The following is a 6,983-nucleotide window of genomic DNA, read 5'->3' as shown; positions in this document are numbered from 1 at the left end:
GGGAGCAGCAGGCCCAGCCCAATGCAGCAGCTGCTGGGGGAGGGGAGGACCTCCCTTGGGTCCCGGCCCACTCCTCCCTCACCTCTGCCTCTACCATGTCAAGCCTAAGGCTGCTCCTCCCGTCTCCCCACCACCGCCGGGTCAGCCAGGGATGGCTGCTCCCCCCCTTGCTGCGGCAACCTGGCTTCTCCGCCTGCATTGGGGCTGGGCCTGCTCCTCCTCTCCCCCTGCTGCTGTGGTGGTGGTGGTGGGGGAAAACGGGCCTGGACTCCAAGCAGCAGGAGGGAAGGAGGGAGCAGGGCCTGGGCTCCATTCTTGCCCGCTCTCCCCTGCCTCATTTTTGACAGGCATTTCGCTAGTAGTAGTAGTAGTAGTAGTAGTAGTAATAATAATAATAATAATATTATTGTTATTATTGCTATTATTATTATAAGGGAAAGTGCAGCAATCATATCCTAACAACAAAGCTTTGTTCAGAGATGTTAGTTTACTCCATTTTACATGGATATTTGTCTATACCATAATCCTGCTACAAAAAGATACTCTTTGCTGCTCTCTCTCACTACTTCTGCTCTACTACTATTCTAATATTATAAAAGCCTTAGTCTGTCTGTCTGTCTGTCCATAATGCTTTATTTGCACTCTAACTGGTTGTCTGAAACAAACAATCAATCAGAGTGCTCCCAGAGTGTTCTGGACAGGAGGCAGTGGTGGTGGCACAGCAGAGTGCCGCCATGATGGTGGGAACAGAGTTGTGGGAACAGAGTGGATGGAGCTCCTGGAAGATGGTTGCAGCGTGGGGTGGTGGGTGGCAGCAGTCCATCCCCGCCCACCCCCACCCCGCATCATTCCTGACGGGCAATTGGCTAGTATTCTATAATATTCTATTGAAATGGATGAAACCACAGGCTATCAATATTTGCCAAAGATTAACTATATTGTGACATTTTTCACTAGGTTCTTACACAGGGGTGGGCAAAGTCTGGCCTGCAGGCCAGATCCAGCTGGCAGTGAATTCCATTCCCCAGCAGCCCCTGCCCTCATGGCTGGCCTTAGTGTCCATAGAGACAGCCTCAGCTGCTCTGTCAGGGCACTGGCAAGGCAGGGCAGGAGGCTGCTTTAGGATCTTGTGGCAGGGGCAGTTTGGTCCAGGGCCAGTTTGGTCCAGGGCCAGGGCAGAGCCGTGATCTACAGCCTGCATGCTCAGTGGAGGGGCATGCAGACAGCAGATTGCAGCTCTGTCCTGGCTCCTTGAAGCGGTGACAGCCTGGTCCCAAGATGGGGCAGAGCCACAATCCGCTGCCTGCATGCCCCTGCCCCAAGCCTGCAGGCTGCAGACTGCAGCTCTGCCCTGGCCCGGACCAAGATGCCCCTGCCACAGGATCCCAGCAGCTCCAGAACAGCCCCCTGCCCTGCCCTGCCAGCAAAGCTGGGGCCAGTCTCCATGGCAACCCCAGTCTTGCACTATCACAGTGCAGCTGCAGCTGGGGTCAGCATGGAGACTGGCCTCAGCCATGTGGACTCGGGCTGCTGGAAAATGGGGCCTGGCTGCTGGCCGGATCTGCCCACCCCTGCTATTACATTATAGCAATCTTGTGACTTTTTAATGGTGTCCACTGAACATGGTTCCTGAATCAATATGGTAGTGCTAGAGTCTGTGTGGTGTGATGCATATTGGTCAGGAAGCTGGAACTATCAGATCTATTTCTTGCTTTCCCACTATTCCTGTAACTGATTTTAGATATAAAGCTTTGTTAAAATAATCCAAAAGATACAGCCTGCAACTCATATGTTAGGTAAGAACAAAAAATAAAATGAAATATCTGTATCAATGCCCCAAAATGAAAGGACCGAGTATTGAAAGCGCCAAGTAGAAACTCCTCATTCACTGATGAGAATCCGGTCCATAGCAACAGTTTAATTAGAAACATCTTGGCAGAGAGCCTGATCTATGTGTTGATTTTTCCCAGCAGAGAACCCCATACAATCCATCTTTGTGTTACTGCACAACATGACATGCAGATGGAGAGACGAATCAAAGATAACCAGGGGACAGAACAGCAACAGTAAATTATTGGGGTAACATGGGAGTACCTTGGCCATGAATAATCTCCCCCCTGAGGATAAACAAACCTGAGGACAGAGAGGGGTAAAACAAAACAAAAATAATGCATAAAGATGGTACCTGACACAAAAGGGCACGCCAGGCCTCAATTACTGTGTTTATAGTACACTGCATGAAACACTTTCTCTATAATGAATAATCTGTTGCCTGTCTTTGGAAATGTCTCTGTCACAATTCTGAACAAGTGACTACTACTTCCTAACTACAGATCTAGCACCAATCAGAAAAGGGCAATGCTGTCTGGATTTTCTTGATTTCTAATAAAAGGTGAAGTCTGTCTGTGACTGCTTATTCAAATACTACTGGATGATCCCAACAGGGAAATAATTAGAGAGAATATAGTGCACTTTTAAATTAACCTTGGTTTCAGTGTTATTCGTGATAAACTTTTTGAGAGAGACAAGATCTGAAAAAATAAAAAATCTTTAAAAAAGGGTTTTATATGCGTACACAGTCTCAAAATATATTTATAATTTAAAAAATCCCATTTATTGCATACCTACTTTTGAAGCCAAAGTTAGGAAAACAATGGTTTCTTTTTTCTTTAATACAGAGGGTACCATTTCAAGAACTTACTATCTGCTTTTTATTTTTAAGGAAATGTTCTTGTAATTTATAAGTGTGCGAGCAGAGGTTTTGTGAAATCCTGTTAGGCTATTATATGTGGTAAGAAAACCATCAATCATTTCTGCAGCCTCATGTCCACATTCACAAGTTAACTCAATAAAGACTGTTTTTAGTTTCTATTAAAGTATGAATATTTTATACAAGCAACCACGTAAATCAATGGGAATACACATTTGTAAAGCCAAGCATGCATGTAAGGTATCCATCCTGCAAAGCCTTAGGTATTTAGGATAATAATATGATGTTAATACTGATAATTATACATCTTTTATTTTTGTGTTAAGAGAACTATGGATGTATGTGGGGTAATCCAGTTTACCTCCCAAAGACATTTTGAACTTTTGAGTCAAATGTATTTTAAACCTACACTATATATTTTTACTTGCTCCTATAGGAGTGTATCTATCTCAAAAGTTACTGCAGCTACCTTACACTACTAAAACAAATGTTTATGATGAATGCTTATAATGTAAGAGCTCCACGAAAAATATTTTTTTTCCATTCACTTTGCCTGTACTTGTTTTAGAGAACTGGCAAAGTAGAGATATAAGAATCTTGGAGAATCTTGGTATTAAACAGGTTTTTTTATATTTGAAAATAATGTAAAATACAAGGAAGTGCTCTGGAAAGGGATTTTTTGGTGATTGCGAACTAATATTGGGCTCCATAAATAAAAAAAACAAACAAACAAATGGGACTGAAACTGTTTTAGAAATTTGAGCTTCACAGTACTATGATATTAACCTGTATTTTCTAGAGCTGAATAAGGTAATCTTTTACATCCCAGCAGTCATTTTAATATTTCGGTCAGAAACTTTCTTGAAAGGCACTACAATTTTCTAAGTTACAGTATAATTGTCTCATGTTTGCGCTTGGTAAAAAAAAAAGTGAGGATGCATCCTTTTTACTCCTCCCCTTTTCTTTCTTTAATTCATAATAAATACACAATTATGGGGTTTGATCAACCAGACTTTACAGTGGTCTCTTTAAAATAAAGAACGCCTCAAAATAAATGCAACCGCTTTTAAATACCCAGGTGTTTGCACTGAATGAATGATTACATAAATGAAACACCCAGGTGATTATAGTGAATATTTAATTATCCTGATTTACCCTTCAGTGTGCTAATGAATACAACAAGAGGGAAATCTGAAGACAACTGGCAGTAAAGATATTTTGACAAGAGATTTAGTATTAAGGCTAATGTAGTAAGGCCAGTTTATTATTCCTTCATAAATTCATGTTGACTTTTATGCAAAAAGGTCATATGCAAAACTCTTTACAAGAAAAAAAAGTTAGTTAATAGTACAGTACAAAGGTCATAGCTTTAGCCACAGCAAAACATGCAGCTTAAAATGTCTATTTAAGCCATGTATTTGTATCATTTTTAATAGAAAACTATGAAACGCAGATAACTTTCAAAGTCGGCATTGCTGTTATTTTAAAAAAAAAACCTTTTATATTAAAATGTTCAAGGGGAGAGATATGAAAGAGGCATGTACAAACTCATCAGTAGAAGAAATGTGTGAAAATGCGCTGTAATTATCAATTCCATTAAGCAAAGTTACTTATATTTTAAAAAATTTAAGTAAGTATTGAATTTAAAAACTTTACATTAAATTAGATGTGTATTGACACTAACCTAATGTATGCAATGTAATCATGGTAATCTTTGATGTGTTACTTTGCTCAAAATACACGAGGCCAGTATAATACATTCGCTTTCACCAGATCCGCATTACAATATTTTTACCCTGAAAGAAAAGCTCTGTGAAATTGCGAACAAGTCCCTAAGATAAATCTTAGAGAAAACATGCCCATTTTCAGCAAACAGCTAGCAAACAATGGCCAAAACTGTCTACTTCCAACGTAGCTACTTCTCAGGCAAAATTCCTACCTGACACAGATGACTAGATTAGATGTGGCCCTATTATCTTCCTCATGGGGTTTGATGGGGGATTTTCATTGTGCCTAGAGGCCCTAACATCAATAGAAGCTTTGCTTAAGTAAATATGGAGCTGTGACTGAAAAATTTGGAACAGTATTCTTATAAGTGTAAGATGTGCCATACTGGGTTAGACCAATGGTCTAACTAACCCAGTAACCTGTCTGACAGTGCCAGGAGTGGCATCATCTGTGACAGTGGCCTTAGAGGTAAAGCATATGAACACTATATTAGAACAGTGGTTGTCAAACCTTTTACACTAAGCCCCATCAGAAAATGCCAGCTCTTGTTTTTCACTTATTTTCTGAATATGCAAAAATAACAGAGACATTTTTCTGTTTCAAATAATGCAAAAAAGCCACAACAGGTCAGAACACATTTAACACTGTGGATTCCTATTTAAAGTTCCCTGGGTTTATCTTGTAAATCACGTTTGTGCACCTAACAGTACAAACATTGTGTGGCACCCTTGAAAGGATCTCTAGGCACTCTGAGCATCATTGTTCTAGAGTAATCTGTTCCTGTCATACCCTCCCTGGCATCCACTATCATTGATTCAGAGATGGCAGAAGATACATCCCTATCTGTTCTGTTTAACAGCTATTAATGGATCCATCATCCATGAATTTGTTTAGCCCTTTATGAATTTGGCTGTTGTCTGCCTCTACAACCTCCTGTGGTAATGAATTCTGCAAGTTAACTATGCACTACATTACAAAAAAAAGTAATACTCTCTCATCAGTTTTAAACTTGTTGCCTGATAATTTCAATGGGTGCTGCCTAGTTCTAGTATTCTGGGACTTGACAAATAATAACAGTTCCCTATTCACTCTGTCCATACACTTCATGATGTTATAGACTGCTAGCATCCCCCCCTCAACTTTCTCCTTTCCAAACTTCCACAAACATTCAAAAATATTATCATTAAAACAATGGGTGAAAAAATAGTAAAATATGCCTTGTCCTGTACAAGAACAGAGTTTGTCCATGTTAGAGAGGACTCTAACATGGACAAATGCTTGGCCAGCGGGGCTGAATGCAACTCTTCCATGGGACTGCCAACTTCTACAGCCTCAAAACAGCTAACGTCCTATCTGCTGTAACAAAAAAAAATCTCATCTCACTGGGAGACATTTTAAAGGATGTACTTAGTGACGGGGTGAGCGAGAAGCTGATGCTTTCTGGCTGGGGTTGTACACGGGCAATCGGGCAGCAAGTCTGCCTCTCTGGGAAGTGGGTCGGTTGGCACTGACATGCCCCTGTTCCCCCTGAGCATGGAGTGAGGAAGCAGGGCTTGGAGACGAAAGGGAATGGGATGAATTTGTTTGGGTCGCTGGAATTGTTTGAACGCTAAGAACCAGCTATTTCCCGGTCCTCCACATCTGCATAAAGCCTATACATTGGTGGCAAGAAGGATTTTTGAGCAGTAGCAGGTTTCAAGGGGTGGGTGAGGTTGCTGTCTTGCTGCTGTATTGGAGACTTTAATGAGAAAGAACACTACAGCTCTGCTCTTTTCCTACCAGTGTGGTACCTGAAACAGAGGAGCCTCCCCTCTCATCTGCCCCAGCTTCATCTCAGGTTCTGGTTTAGAGCTTTGCTTTTCAGCTGAGGGGGTGTCGATAACCAAGACACACAGATTTGGCGTATGCCACTAAAGTAAGGAACAAACTTTGGAGACTAGACAAGCACCTAGCTGGGGTCATCTGACCCCAGTGCTCATTCCTGCCCAGGGAAGGGGGGGTGGGTAGGACTCAATGATCTACTGAGGTCCCTTCCGACCTTAAAAATCTATGAAATCTATGACTGCAGGGGAACTGGCTGATATCTGTAAGTTTTTTTGATTGATGAAGATTCCTGGCCCTTAAGTTTCACTGACTGCTGTATCTGTAGCCCCAGACGACCTTTCTCCTATGACTTACTGGCAGCAGGAAGTGGGTGCAAGAAACTGACTTTTCAGTGAAGCAGTGGAACGGACTATTATAACGGAGATAAGTCTTGCAAAAATCTCCTTCCTGACTATCATTCATCCTATGTTGACTGTTACTTTGCCCAAAGTTTTGATTGGGAAAATGATAGGCGCTGTTATAACTTGGGTAACTAAGTCAAGTGCTGAGTGGCTGATGCATGATACCCAGATATAAGCCTAAACCAAAACCAGTATGCAATGCAGTTAGCAATTCAGATTAAGACTGACAATGAGTATACATATAGATGTTATTACAGGAAATGGATGTGAAACAAATAATCTACTTGATATATACCACTGAAGTTAACGATCTTGTTGTG

General features: G+C 41.5%; 1 protein-coding gene across 9 annotated transcripts in view; it reads right to left on the bottom strand.

The window, feature by feature from the left end:
- Positions 1-6,983, bottom strand: part of TENM3 (teneurin transmembrane protein 3) — a 540,570-nt gene that overhangs the window by 271,037 nt on the left and 262,550 nt on the right. The window lies entirely within an intron of this gene.

This window comes from Alligator sinensis, unplaced genomic scaffold (assembly GCF_000455745.1).
Source record: "Alligator sinensis unplaced genomic scaffold, ASM45574v1 scaffold354_1, whole genome shotgun sequence".
In the NCBI taxonomy this organism is placed as follows: domain Eukaryota; kingdom Metazoa; phylum Chordata; order Crocodylia; family Alligatoridae; genus Alligator; species Alligator sinensis.
Note: the sequence above shows the minus strand (reverse complement) of the source record. Positions and strands in the feature narration are given on the sequence as shown.